This window comes from Ictidomys tridecemlineatus, chromosome 2 (genome assembly GCF_052094955.1).
Source record: "Ictidomys tridecemlineatus isolate mIctTri1 chromosome 2, mIctTri1.hap1, whole genome shotgun sequence".
Lineage (NCBI taxonomy): Eukaryota > Metazoa > Chordata > Mammalia > Rodentia > Sciuridae > Ictidomys > Ictidomys tridecemlineatus.
The window spans coordinates 227814655-227829379 of NC_135478.1; positions in this window are offsets into that span (position 1 = coordinate 227814655).

The window sequence follows — 14725 nt, forward strand, 5'->3', positions numbered from 1 at the left end:
TCCAAACCACAGGAGACGCAGATCACTGTCGGTTCCCACTCAGAGCTGTGTCTCCTTCCCCAGAGCCCTGTTCCCACTCTGGCTGGTGGAGACATGGCCCAGAGGTTGGCTCCTTTGGAAAGAGAGAGGTGTGTTGGTCCAGTTGGGTCACTGGACCAGGGACTCCTGCTATGCCACAGAGTATTTAATTGTTCAAACTGTTCCCAATTCCATGGTCTGAAAATAAGAGCTAACATTTATTAAGAGTTTATAATATAGTTGTTATTGCTTAAAATTATATTAGCTCCTTATAATATATATTAATTCCTTAGAGTCACTTTGCAGAATGGTGGCCCTTGTTCTGTTCAATTTGTAAGGGGGAGACTGAGGTTGAGAGAGGTTCCAACATGACAGACCCATATCTGAAACCGGGCTGTCTGGTCCAGGGCCTGAGCTGTTTGTCCTCTGCACAGATGCATGGTCACCATGCTGGACTGTGGTGATGACGTTAGAGACACCAAAGCCAGAAAGTCCATGCTCTTCTGTCAAATGTGTCTGGAATTCCATTGTCCACTCTCTGCCTTAGATGCAGATGAGACTGTGAGAGCCACAAACCCTGGAAGTCGAATGCATAATAAGGCCAGCTGTATGTGATAGGGAGTCTGGGACTTAGGACCCTGCAGAACCTCGAGACCCACTGCTTTCCTTACCAAGCACTAGTGACCATTTGAGCTTCCTAAATACAACCTGCAGTAATTCCTAGTCACTAACTTCAGAAAGGACACCTAGTTCTGTTGAGCCCTCTCCTGGTCCTTCTTTTGCATGAGACTGCATGTCCCTCATGGTCTGCATGGCGGACCAAGTGGTCTTGCTAAAATGATTCACTTTCTTCTTCATTCAGCTCCTGACAACTCTAGCCCTGAGATTCTAAGTGGTGTCAGAGAACAGACAGGTGGACATAGATATCGTGGCTTTGGACCACACCCTCTAAGCCAGGAGACACACAGGGTATATCGGCTACTTAGCAAATACTTCTACCAACCTCAGGGCTCAGTGGCTAGACTTGCTGTGGCAGAATCTCATGGTCTAACTTAGGGTGACATTTCATTCTAACCACTCACGGTGTAGCAGCTACAGATTTCTAGGTTCTAATTCTAGATCATGACTCTTGCACCATCAGCAACCCAATAGCAGGTCAGCATCGATTTGAATGTCCTCTAGAATATGCAGAAGGCAGCTCAGGGATGTTCCCAGAAGGTTAAGGAAATGGTGTTAGTAGTAACGACCACATGTGCTGTATCATCTTCTGACTTGTTCAGTATGTGCTTGGTCTTGCAGTTAGGGCTGGATGCACCAGCTCTGGGAGAGAGTAATTTGCACAGGGTTACCAAGCTATTGAAGCTTCACGGCTGAATTTGACTCTAGGTGTGCTCTTACTCCCGATGGTATTATCAGAAGGGTGCTTGCAGCGCAGGCCTGGAGAGACCACCACTCACCCTCCCTGCATGTTTACTCTGCTCACCTCGCCTGGGGACTGGAACTTGATATCTGCCCATTGGGTGATGGATGGACATGCACGTCCATGACAATTGGAACCATGAGTGTCACCCTACACCATTTCTTGCTTTTCCTTTAGATCTGTCCCTTTATCCTGAGCCTCAGGGGTCTGCCTATTCTTTAAAAGAATATGTTGTTGCTCAAAGGGGAAAGATTGGCATCCCAATGTCACCCATACCTATTGGTGGTGACTGAGCATGTGTGCCAGAAACGGGATCCCTAAATCCAAGCAGAGGGCAACACGCGCTCCACCAACATGAGTCACAGCTTCGAGCAACCCTCTCCTCCACGGCTGTGCCACCCAGGGTTTGGGATTGATCTTAGGAAAGTGTGTGAACAGCAGTACAGTGCGAGGGAAAGCCAACCATGTAGGACTGACGTGCCCCGCAGGCCAGAAGCTGTGCGACTGGGCCCTGGTTGGCAATGGCCTCGGGAACCCTTGACTGTCCCTCTGGGCCTCTCTTTCCTGTTTCTCTCTCACATAGGGATGTGTTTTGCAGATGAGCCTGTAACTGTGTTGGTTCTTAGACAAGATGTTATTCCTCAACCTGGGGACATTCCATTTCATACAGAGCTTGTGCGGAGCAGTTATTTTTATGCAGAATCTAATATAGTGTTTTCTCCAATCTGTCATTTAGCAGCAATCAGCCATTTTTGTCATTGTCATCCAGCTCCAACTTGGCTCCTAATAATGATGTACTCATTCCATATGTGTCGACAGACTGAGAAAATCAGCAGTTATCAAGGAGGCACTGGTGTGATAAGGAATCATTAATTAATTACGTCCATGCTCTGCTGATGTACTGAGACAAAAGTTTCTCACTGAAAATAAAAAGGATAAATGGCACTCTTAATTTAATAATGTAAGAGTCGATGAAAACACAAGACAGAGACACATGTTGATTAGTATGTCAACTTGCTAATTTTAAACAGAGACCACATTTAACTCCAGTGAACCATAAATGGTGTATTCTGGGAGACTCTCGGGAAGCAGTAAATCACCCCATATTTTGTAGATTTTTCTTCTCCTAGAAGTCCTGTGTGCTCAATATTCCAGAATAGGATGCCTTTGACCATGCTCTGCTCTTCATACTGAATAGTTCCGCAGTTCTTACCTGCAGCCAACACTGGAAAGATTCCCTCTGCTTCCAGTGGCCACGGTGCCCAGGCAATGCAGAATAACCACCAACTAACCATCAAGAGCAGAATGAAACGTTGACTCCATCACTTACCAGGGACAGTACTTCTTCATCATTCTCTTGAGTTAATGTATTTGTCTAGGTGTTGTTCCTAAGAAACTTTTATAAATGGGCAAACCATACCATTACTGCCGGGTGTCTTAAAGAAATGAGTTAATGTAAGGGACCAGCGAACGACGGAGGAAGAGACCACCAAGAGACCGACTCATGCAACAGCAAAAGGGGGTTTATTGCAGAGCCAGCGCGCTGGGACTCCGTGCTCACTCAAGAAGGGAGAGCGGCCAAGAGCCCCAAGCAGGGGTTGAGCAGTGCTTAAGTACACTTTTTGGGGAGGGTGAGGGCTTTGCATACATCAGAGCAAATCATCATGAGGCGCAGGAAAATCGAACAACAACTCTCAAACATGATTAGCACATTCATTGGTGGAAACAGGCCAGGCGGGGGGGGGGTGTGATAGGTCAGTCCTAAAGCGGGGTATACATTCAAACTGATTGGTTGAGGCCCTGAGGTGCCTACGTGCTGAGCTGCACTGGGTCCAAATTGTTAAGCAACTAAGTGGTCAGGGGGGATTCCTACACATATCTAATGGGCAGTCCCGGGAATTGTCTTAACAGCCACAGGAATTTCGGGCTTTGAGTGTAGCTTAGAAACTTAACAATACCGGGTCCTTTACATTTTAACTCAGGCTTTGAAGCTTAGAAAGTTTACAAAAAGTTTAGAAAGTTTACCTGGTCCTTTACATTTTAACTTCAGTTTCTTTTACTCTTTCATTGTAACATTAAAAAAATAATTCATTATTTCCCAGAGTTATAAGAACAATCTATAAATCATTTTGTAAATATGGGAAATAATAATAATGTGAAAATAACATTTATTTAGAATATTACAATTCTAGCAACAGAGACAACAGTTGGAACCACCCTAATGTAAACTGCTCGTCTTCTCTAGGCAGGCTGAGCACATGCACACGTGAACACGTGACTTACATAGAGACTTACCATCCTGTTTTATGATGTACTTTGTAACTTAATAAATCATACAACTACTTTTCCACATCATTTGATAATTTTAAACATTTTAAACAATACATAGGATTTAACCTTTGGAGCTATTCGAGCTTATTTAATCAACGATATATTATTAAATATTTAGGTAGTTTTAATTTTAGATGGTTTCAAATAATATAATTAAAAGCAATTACCAGGAAGCTCTATGGTACATTTCTTCATGTGAACACAATTATTTCTTTAGATGAAATTCTCACAAGTGGAATTGCTGGGTTAAAGAGAAAGTATATTTTTAAGCCTTTTAACACATTTGGCAAAATTGCTTTCCAGAAAGACTGTACAGGTTCACACTCAAACTGGCAGTTCCATTTCCTCAAGCCCTCTCCAAAGCTGCTCACCTCATTCACTCTGCTTTTTCTGACAAATTATAAAACATTTTTAACTTAATGCCAGTGCAGTTTCTCTTTTCTTTAATGGTGGTAAAGTCAATTTTACTTCTACTGCATGCTTCCTTTGGTTTCGGGTTTTGGTTTTTTTTTTTTTTTTTGAGTCTTTCTAAAAGATACATGTGTATTATTACCTCCTTCTGCACAACACACCCTCACGAACCTAGCGTCTTAAACCACACACAGTTCGCCCTCACAGCTTCCCAGGGTCAGGACTGGCCAGCTGCGTCTCTGGCCAGGCGTTGGCTGGGCTGGACTCCTCGTAGCTCCTCCGGGGCAGGATCGCCTCTCAGCACTTCCTCAGTGTTCCACAGGAGTTGGTTCCTTTGGGGCCATTGGGCCGAGGGTATCTCTTCTAGGAGCCGTTACCTGTGGCCCTGTGTCACAGGTTCTGTGTCACGTGGACCTTACCAAAATGGCAACCGGCTTCACCCAACAGGAAGGGAGAGAATCACCAAGCAAGGCTGGGCTGAACATTTTGTAATCGGGTCATGAATGTAGCCACCAACTGGCTGTCGAGAGCAGCTAACTGTCCCCTCAAAGCAGAGTCACCCTATTGGTTGAGTGGAAGTTATATGGGAGAAGAGTGCCCGATGCCACAGAGACCAGAGGCCATCGGGGAGGCCCCCACAGTGCCCTGCTCTGCTTTCCCAGAGGACTATGACAACAGGGTCCACCTTTGTCATGGTTTGACTGGGAGGTGTCCCTGTAGGCTCCTGTTAACGCCGGAACGTTCAGTGGTGAAGTGACTGGACTGTGGGGGTAGCCTGGTCAGACCACCGGGTTTGAATGGACTGACCGACTGACCGACTGACCGACTGACCGGTGGTAGTTGCAGGCAGGTGGGCCCGGCTGGAGGAGGTGGGTCACGAGGCTGCCCTGGAAGCGTTGTTCTTTCTGGGGTTCCTCCCTCCTCTCTCTGTCCCCTCTCTCTCGCTCCTTGCTGTCATGACGGGAGCCACCTCCCTCTACCACGCGCTGTGCCCTAACGTGGCCTCACCGTGGCCCAGAGCCACGGAGCCGCGGGCCAGGACTGAAGCTCTGGGCCTGTTGAGCCCAAGCCCACCTTTCCTCCTCTAGGTTCTTCAGGTCTTTGGGTCTCGGCAACAGAAGAGTTGACTGAATCAACTTTAAACTGGTAATTTGTAATTCTGTCTCGGTTTCCTCGTCTGCAAAGTAGGAATACCGTGTGCACTAGCTGAGGGGTGGCTGTGGAGAGGAAGGGGCGCCACAGCAGTGTGGCAGGGGGTCTCGCGCTGTCTTCTGTGTGCGCCAAATCCTGACTGAGCCGGTGCCTCCTGGATCCAGCAGGCCCATGTCTCCTTCCTGAGTTGTCATCTGTGCGTGTCCCTGGGAAGGGTGGGAGGAGGAACTGCACCCGGCATTTCCGATAGCGTCCTTTAATCCTACTGTCCTCTGGGTCTATTTAGATTGTAGCTAATTACTCCAAAGCCTCAGAAGGGTGACCGCCAAGTCTTCCATTGGCCCCCAAGTCCGGGCTTTAGTGGGAATCATATCGCTACCCAAACACGAGAAGAGATCTTCCCTTTAAAGCCATCCCCCATCAGTGTTTTTCATATGTCTCTCTCTCTATCCCTCTCTATATATCCGTATTCTGAACAAATTTAATTCCCTATACATATTACCTTTCTGAACAAATTGAATTCTCAGCCTAAAAAAAAAACCTCATTAAATAAGATGCTACTAGTTGTGTATGATAGAAACTAGATCACAAATTGTTTCAGAGTTTTCATGAAAAAACACAGCATCCCACAAATAAATCAACACTCAAAAATACAGCGATGCTCATCTGCTTAGGATAGGCAGAATATCCTCAATCACTATAGGAAATTTATTTGCATAAATATTTATTAACATGCTAATTAGAGAACATTCTCTCCAAGCTTATTAAACTTTTTTAATTGGTAAAATTTTGTTAGAGGTTCTCCTGTAACAGAGCTGGAGGCACTGAACTGTCCTGACTGGAGTGTTGTGGAATTTAGACCATATTTCCCAGTTTGTCTGAATCAGTGAGGTTTCCTTGTTTATATTTTCCTAGATGCAGAAACAGAAAGATGACTCACTATTCCTCTCTTCTTGTGTCATTGATATTTCAGGCCTCCAAGGGTGTCTTGGAAAGTGGCTTGAGGGAAGAACCGAGAGTCCCACTCAACAGGTGACAGGGCCCTCCCTCATTAGCTCTCGTCTTATATATTGCAGTCACATGTGGGGTCACCCCCTCTGATTGAGGCTTCTTAAGAGGAACCATTTTCTTTCTCTTTCCCTTTGCAGCAGGAGGAAGTAAAAACTGGTAACAAAACAGAGGCCAGGGAGGGCTCCCAAGCAGGGGCATTTCCTTCCAGCCGTGGGTCCACCTGGGAGGGGCAAGCACAGAGCTGCCCCTGCTGTTCAGAGCTGCGTTCTCACTTGTGAATGACCTTGAGTGTGAGAAGCACCACACAAATGTGGGCTCTTTTGTCCACGCATCTGTTTGGGTTTGCCTTGAACATCAGCTGAGTCCATCCCACTTCACAGAGGTTGGTGGGCAGTGGGCGAGGGGTGGAAACCCTGAGATGCATTTGGTCCATGGGCAGGCTCTCCAGAGTTCTCATCTGCCCTGGCCCTCCACCTCGGACAGCTGAAGAAGTCCAAGGGTGACTTAAGGTCAAGCGCAGGCAGAACATCTCTTCCCATGTAAACTTCTGTTCCAGGTCCTTTGGGGGAGTGAATTCTTAAGGCTGAGAATTTATCCCACTTCCGAATGTCCCTAGCTCCCTGCCCACCCTGCATTTACCCTTTTGAGACTGTCATGTGATTGGTGGATCTGTCCTGGAAGGTCACAAATAGGTTCACTCCTCTGATGAAGAAGGGACAGCTGGTTCCTTCCTGAAAAGGGACTTTGCCAACATCAAACCAACCGACCCCACCTCAAGAACAGAGGGGCTCCCGACACCCTGCTCTCTGTTATTCCAGTGGTGCTTGAGGGTCACAGTTACACTATTATTAGTTGCCAGTGGCATTAGAAATCGTAGCATATTTATAACTAGTATTCAGTTTACCCAGAGACCACCGGCACAGATCCATCCATTCTAAGCCTGCTGTGTGTGGACACAGCTGTGCTAGGCTCACTTCTAGTCTCCAGGGGACCCAAAGGCTCAATGTGGCCGGGCCAGGCACATGGCAGGCACGTCTCCCTGATGTGCAGCGTGTAGATGAGGGTGGCACAGTTGTGGCCTGTCCTCCTTCCTCCAACGTGGGTGACATCTCTGAGGGGTCTTCTGTGATCTAGTGCTCCCCTGCAGGTTGGTGGCCACTACGGGAGCCAACATGACTCAATCCAAGTTCTCCCTCTGCATCATCTATTTTCCTGCTCCCCAAGGGACAGAGCCTAAGTCCACACCCAAGAAGCTTCGGCAGCAAAAGTCGGTGAGTGAAACCAGTTTCGAACATTTCTTAGGATTCTTATATCTAAGTCGTTCAGTCTTCTCCTCCAGCATCCAGCTGCGCAGACTCTGCCCCTCCCACCAGGCCTGGATGGAGCCCTCCACACACCCTCAGCCCACCGCCACTGTGGGGCGTGAACAGAGATTGGATTTCTTAAAGTGTCCTGCCTAACGCCTTTTGATCTTACAGTACGGGATTTCATTTTAGGAGCTTTTATGCAAAAGTATTTTATACTGCCAGTTTTGCTGTGATAACAAAGGCTACCTCCTGCTGATGTTGCGCATCAGCTACAGATGGATTTTGGTAGCTCAGTGCACATCTTCTTTCCCAGACTGAAGAGTAGCCCTGCTCTAGAACATGCTGATCCCAAAAGAGGAAAAAGATTGACGGTCGGCTCCAGCCCACACAGTTACTCTTGAGCAGGGACAGGGGCATATCACACCTGCTCTGATTTCATTGCCAAGTCATGTGACCTGGCCTTACAGGGGGATGACAGAGAGCACCCAAGGTTACAGGTGCCCAGTGGAGTAGACTGTGTGGTCCTCTTCCTGGTTGGGATCCGAGATACCTGTCCCCTGGTTTGACTCTGTCACCACAACCCTGGGTGATGCAGGCGGCCCTGACTCCTGGGCTCACACAGTCCTCGTGCTGCAGCCGGCACGTGGACGCGGCCAGAGCGCCACCTGCTCGGGGCGGAGCCTGAATTCTGACTACAGGTAAAAATCTGGTAAAACTTTCACTGACATTAACGTCAGAAAGGGCTTTTCTGCTCTTCTCGGGTATTCATTTATGTTTTGACAAGGACCTCAGGTGGTCCAGAGGGATGGCTAGCTGGGACAGGGAGGCCGGCCAGGCGGTGCTGTCTGGTGAGAGCAGGTGTCTGCTTCCCGGCACTCGCCTGTCAGCTGACCGTCCACTTCCTCTCTGTGGCCCAGAGCAGAATCATCAACATGGAGTGGCGTGGGGCCAATGGCTCTCAAGGTAGCACAGCTGCCCCTTCCTGAGTTAAGTAAGGGGGGGGGGGTCCGCACCCACAAGCAGATGGCCCTGTGGGGACACTCCCCGGCTCTGCCCCCTTGCTCCCACCCGTCATGTGACTTTACTGCTCCTGCACCGGAAGGTACTAGAAACACTCTTTTTGTGCCTTTCCCTGCTCTGGGGGAAAAGCTGATGAGTAACAGTTGGCCCTCGACTGTTGGAGCGTCCAGCGCAGCCTGCCCGTGCTCCCCGGAGCTTGCTCTGGGCCATGCAGCAGCAAGAGGCTCATGCTCTGCACATCTGCACAGGCACAGCATCTCTTCACGTCAGGAGCAACAGAGGAGCTGGGCTGGGGACTTCCTGAGGGCAGGACCGGTGTCCTCTCCGTGGACTGGGGCTGTGGAGAGCCAGGGGTCAGACCAGGCTGTGGTCCACAGAGCACCTTCCAGTGCCCCTGCCGGCCCCGGCAGGAGCAGCCCTCTCCCCCGACCCCTCTCAGAGCGCGGCTCGTCTGGATCTTCCTTCTCCTGACAACGCAGAGGATCTGGTTTCAATAAGAGGCCCAAATGGCTTTTATACAGGGGAGAAGCAGCAAATGAATTTCTTCCTGAAGCTCGATTTAGATGCCCAGGGAGGATGTAGAAGTGTTGTGAGCTATTTCAATTCCAGGAAGCAAGCTTAAAAAGCTAAATAAATAATTGACCACTTTAAATTATTTAAACCAGAAGTTCTTAACTCCTTTTGGATACTGGGCCCCTTTGAGAAGTGAGGAAAACTACAGACCCTATCTTTGCATAAACAAACACACAGACCTCTGCAAATAAATCCAGGAGATTGGATGGCACTTAATGGCTAGCCACAGGCCCCAGTTCTGATGGCTTCAGATACGGGGCTCATTTTCACCCTTGACAGCGTTTGCAGCAGTGGATTTAGAATGACACCACTCAGCCCAGCCACCAGAGCTCATGCCTACTCGGACACTCTAGCTCATTCTCTCAAGGGCAACAGCCAGTTAAATGGAACAGACTGCAGCCAACCTGGGATGTGTTGATGGATGGTCCATGCACGGACAGGTTTGCCTCCCTGGCAGAGCCAGGCTCCACAGAATACGGTGATTTCAGCCTCAAAGTCCTGTTGCCCTCTCCCCTGCAGATTTCCGGTTTCTAGTAAACGAGAGAATAAAAGTCTAGTTTCTCACTGGGAGAATGAGGAAGTCCCGGGAAAGGAGGTCAGAGTTGTCACCGGGACGAGGGTTGGGACACATGGCTTCTGTCGAGCCTGTGATTTGTCAACTCCACAGAAGCCTTCTGAGGAACATGAGGAGGAGGCGGCTTAGCAACCGGGGCACCTGATGCTAAGCCAAGGGCCCCGTCTCACGAGGAGCAAGAGGCCCATCCTCAATCCTAAAGGCGGTTCTCGAATGTAGGCAGTGGTTCTTTAGCAAATACCTGTATAACCTGCAGGCTGACGGTCCCCTGTGAACGTGCACTCTGATCTGACACCCTAACTCCGAAGACCTAGTGCTGGGATTCGGGAGCATGAGGCCGCGGTGTGAGGCCTGCCTGCCTTAGAACCTGTCACCCAGAGTGCTGGGAGCCCCTGAGTCTTCATGTGAGGGCTGGGTAGAGCTGGCTCAGGGCCGGACTGTTGCTCAGGAACACTCTGGGTATAGGTGGGGGTGGTGCTCTCTGTCCCCATGCAAAATCGGCTCTTGTCCACTCATCCATCCATCCAGTCACTGAGTAAGAACTGATCTCTGTTTTATCCGAATCACACTGACGTGCACTGGGGTGGGAGTGCCGAACAGAGGGGAGAGATCTCAGAAGGCGGACCACGTTTGGACCAGGTCCTGAAAGGCAGGAAAGTGATTAACCAGCAAACTGCAAATTTTAATTTTAATTTTGGACGTTCTGACTCATTATTTTAGATATTTACTTTGTAAATTTTATCATCATGACACTTTCACTGCTGGCTCTTCTTTGAATTGCTTCTCAAAAAGCTACATAAGAGAAATGGCATAAAAATGGTGGAGTGAGGATGTTAGAAAATTCTCTTCTTCATAAAAATGATGAGAAAACTGGCAAAAGTGTCAGGATTCACTTTTCTAGAACTCTACCTGGTAACCGAAGCCAAACAGCAATCCCAGGAGCATTTGTTCAACAAAAATGGCTGAGCCCGCGTCACACCAGCAAGCTCTGTGCTATTGCAACCTCTCTCCTCGGTTCCTCTCTGCAGCTCTGGGAGGGTCCTGAAAACCAGAGGTCCTCATTCCTGGTGAGAATGAACGGCAGCCTGGCAGCACAGCCTGGGCAAGATGGCACGGACGCCACTTCAGAGCCTCATTCCCAGAGAACGGCCATTACTGACCACTCGCAGTGGCCTCTGAAAGACAGCACTGGGCGGCTGCTTTTACTGGAGCTGACTTGGACCTAGTGCAAGAATCCTTTCCCACAGGTTTCCTCAGAGACGTTGACAGGGAGCTCTACCTACGCAGCTGCCTGAGACGGTGGGGCCAGGGGCACAAACAGTGGGCTGACCAGACCCTTGAAAGAAAGCCCAGAGACTGAGAAACACGGAGGGTGCACAGCTCTGCCTGTCCCTGAGCACCTGGACACACATGCTTGGGACTGGACATGTAGACAGCCGTGTGCACACTGAGGAGCCCTAAGCGCTCCATCTGGCTGACCCTGGGCTCTCCCAGCCCATTTTCTTTGCATGACTTGTGGTTTCTTGTTGAAAACTGAGTCTTTAAATGTTTTGTAATGACCAGTGTGGGAACACGGTCTCCCAGTCTCCGGGGTTCGCTGTCACTGGCTACAGTTGTTCTGCTGTTGTTTGCTCAGTCACTTTTCCGTCAAGTCTGGACTCTTTTCCATGAGTAGCCACCAGAGAGTCCTTTTTGGTTAGCTTTTGGACATCTGATGATTGGGAGAAGATTTCCTTAAGAGCTGGGAACTATTAAGTGTCCCAGTGTTTGCTGAGTGCTCCTGTGTGTGCGTCTGCGCGTGCACAATCCGTGGACACTTCACCAGACTGTGCCAGCTCTGCCTTAGCCTTACTTCCTGCTGAAATCAGCCAGACACAGAAGTCCACAGGTTATAAGATCCCGTGTACACAGCAGGTCCGGGATAGGCAAAAACGTGCAGCCAAAGTCCATGATGGTGCCCAGGCTCTGCAGGGAGGGTGGATGGAGGTGACTACCAGGGGGCGTGGGGTTGCTTTGGGGAGTGATGAGAATGTCCTGGAATTAGTGGGGTAGGAGAACACACCCATGTCTGGGGACGAGAGTGAATGTCATGGTTGTCTCTATCTCAATGTAAAAGGCTGAGTGGGGTAACCTGGAGCTAGTCAAGGATCTCTGCTTCTGGCCAAGATGGTTTCATAGAGACTGAGTCTGAGATCCTTCCTGAGAAACAAAACAAAAAGCAGAAAACATATTGCAAGACAAGGTTGTAAGTACTGGACATCAGGCAGTGGTGATCAGAGGAGCGAGGCAAAGCGGAGAGTCCCACTGAGAGAGCTGGCGCAGGGGCAGCTGACTTCCTGGACTGAGGAGGCGACAGAGTGCGGGACATACACAGAGGGTGCTGAGCACAGGGTCACCAGGAGCTTAGTGCTCGCCTGGTAGAAGACCAGACACGAGAGTTGGGCAGAGAGGACATTCCGTAGAACTGTCCAGTACCCGTGTGTGAGGCAGCTCCGGGGCCAGGCCTGGAAGCCGTGTCCGTGACTGCAGCTGACGGTGCCCGGCACTCACACAGGCACCGCCACAGTGCTGCCCGGCCAGGAGGCTGAGCGCGACGGTTTACGGGGCGCTGGGCACGAGGCTCAGAAGGGGCACTCCTCTGTAGTGTGGGTGACTGGCCTGTTCTCATCATGCCCAGCAGCTTTTCACACCAGCTTTCCAGTGACCCAGATGCATTCCACAGAGTGGGGTGGCGCTCAAGCCTGTGTGTAAGAATAGAAAGTGCAGCATCCAGCAAGCTAAACTTCACCACCGGCCTCTAATCAGAGACTGCTAAACACGCAGAGGAGTAGGAAACCACCCTCAATAAGAATAGTAATCAGTCAATTAAAATATGGAAAAAATCAGTGTTAGAACTAACAGAGGGAGACATTAAAATCACTGTGTAGCTCTATTCCATGTCCTCAAAAAGCTAAGTAGAGGCATAAAAGTTGAAAAAATAGACAGAAGTCAAATTTCCAGAGACAAAAACTATAACATCTGAAATGAAAAAAAACCCTCTGAGGGGGCCTAAATGGCAGATTAGGCAGCCAGGAAAAGGGTGGAGAAGTGGAAGACCAGCCGCAGAACCATCTCGACCTTCAAGGAGAGGAGCAGTTCCACCATCTTAGGGAGGAAAGCCCCCGGAACCCAACGTGCTGCTGACGGCTGCCGTCATCCAGTCCCGGGGAATCAGGGCAGACCAGGGAGTCTCGTTAAGGCAGACAAGATTTCCCACCCATGAAGGTGATTGAATTTTGGAGGCAGATGAAGAAAGAGCGTCATGAGGCTGCAGGTGCTTAAACACCCTTCAAACACCGTTTTCTCTCCCCTTCGCGGGTGAGCTGTTCCTGGCCTCACTTACCAGGTGCCCGTGTGATCAGCAGGCCCCCGACAAGGTCCAGAAGTGACTGGACACTTGGGCGGTTTCCTTCCTGGTTTGGGGTCAGAGACCTGAGAATCCCCTCCAAAGAGGGTCCTCTTCTCACTGAAGCGTCCAGCAAAGTTGTGTGAAATCCGTACCCAGGGCTCTCTCCCTTTAAGGTGCCCACCCACCCAGCTCTATTTCAGAATACTCGGTGAGGCTCACATCCCAAACGAATGTGTGATGGTCCATGGTCAGCTTTGTTTCAACTTGGTGGACGGTGGGGCCTTAGATATTTGGTCCAACATTATTCCAGATTTGTTTATGAAGATGTTCTTGGATGCAGCTAACATTTAAACTGGTAAACTGCACAAAGCAGTGGCCCTCCCAAAGTGGTGGGCCTTGTCCGATCGGCTGAGGCCTGAGGAGAACAGGCTGACCTCCCATGAGTAAGGGAATTTTCCTGCCCGATGGCCTTCAAAGGGGACACTGACTTCCTCCTGCCTCCACACTTGAGCTGAAATGTTGGCTCCTGGATCTGCAGCCAGCTGGTCTCTGGACGGGACCTTACCTGCAGGCTCCTGGGTATGCCTCTTGCAGACTCACCTGGCAGGACTTGGAGTCAGGTGAGTGAACTCCTTGCAGTCAGTCTCCCTCTGTCCCCTGCCCCTCACACACACGTGCCAGTCCTCCTGGTTCTGTCCCTCTGGGGACCCTGGCTCCAGAGGCCCCCTGCCCCATCCTCAGCACCAGGCAGGCGGTCCTGGGGAGCCGTGCCCCTCGCCGGCCCCGGGGGCTCTCCGCACCCCTCCACTTGTGCACGCTCTTCTCCTGCTGCTCTCGGCCCCTGAGGCTGCCTGCACACCCCCGGAGACCTCCAAGCCCACCCTGGAGACCGCAGCCTCCGCTCTGCGCTGCTCCCTGACAGTGCCTCTCCAGCGTCTGGACCTCCCTCCCCTCCCCTCCCTTTGCTTTTTACCACCAGACCACAGAGCCAAGGGAGCGTCCTGCCGGAGCCAGAGCAAAACCAGGCTGGCTCCATGGAGCGGCCCGAGAGAGGGCGAGGCCTGGACAGGGAGGCCAGGAGGGCAGGGCCAGGACGGGGAGGCCAAGATAGTGAGGCCAGGAGGGTAGGGACAGGACGGGGAGGCCAGGACAGTGAGGTCAGGAAGGCAGGGCCAGGACAGGGAGGCCAGGACAGCAAGATCAGGACAGGAAGGCCAGAGCAGTAAGGTCAGGAGGGCAGGGCCAGGAGGGAAAGACCAGGACAGCCAGGTCAGGAGGGCTCGACTGGGGAGGCAGAACCTCAGAGTGTCCCACTTGAATCCCCCGTTGCTCCCTCCTCCCTCCCTGTCGCCCTGGAGGGAGCCCAGGAGCTGGGCGCTCTGTGTCCTGTGGTCAGCCAGGGTTTAATTAGGGAAGGTCAGGAGGGGGCTGGGCACTCCTCCTCGGGCCATCTGAGCAGCGACCCTCTCTTTGGACCCAGGTCTGCCACGCTGCCCTGAGGCGGGCTGGCTCCCCACCCC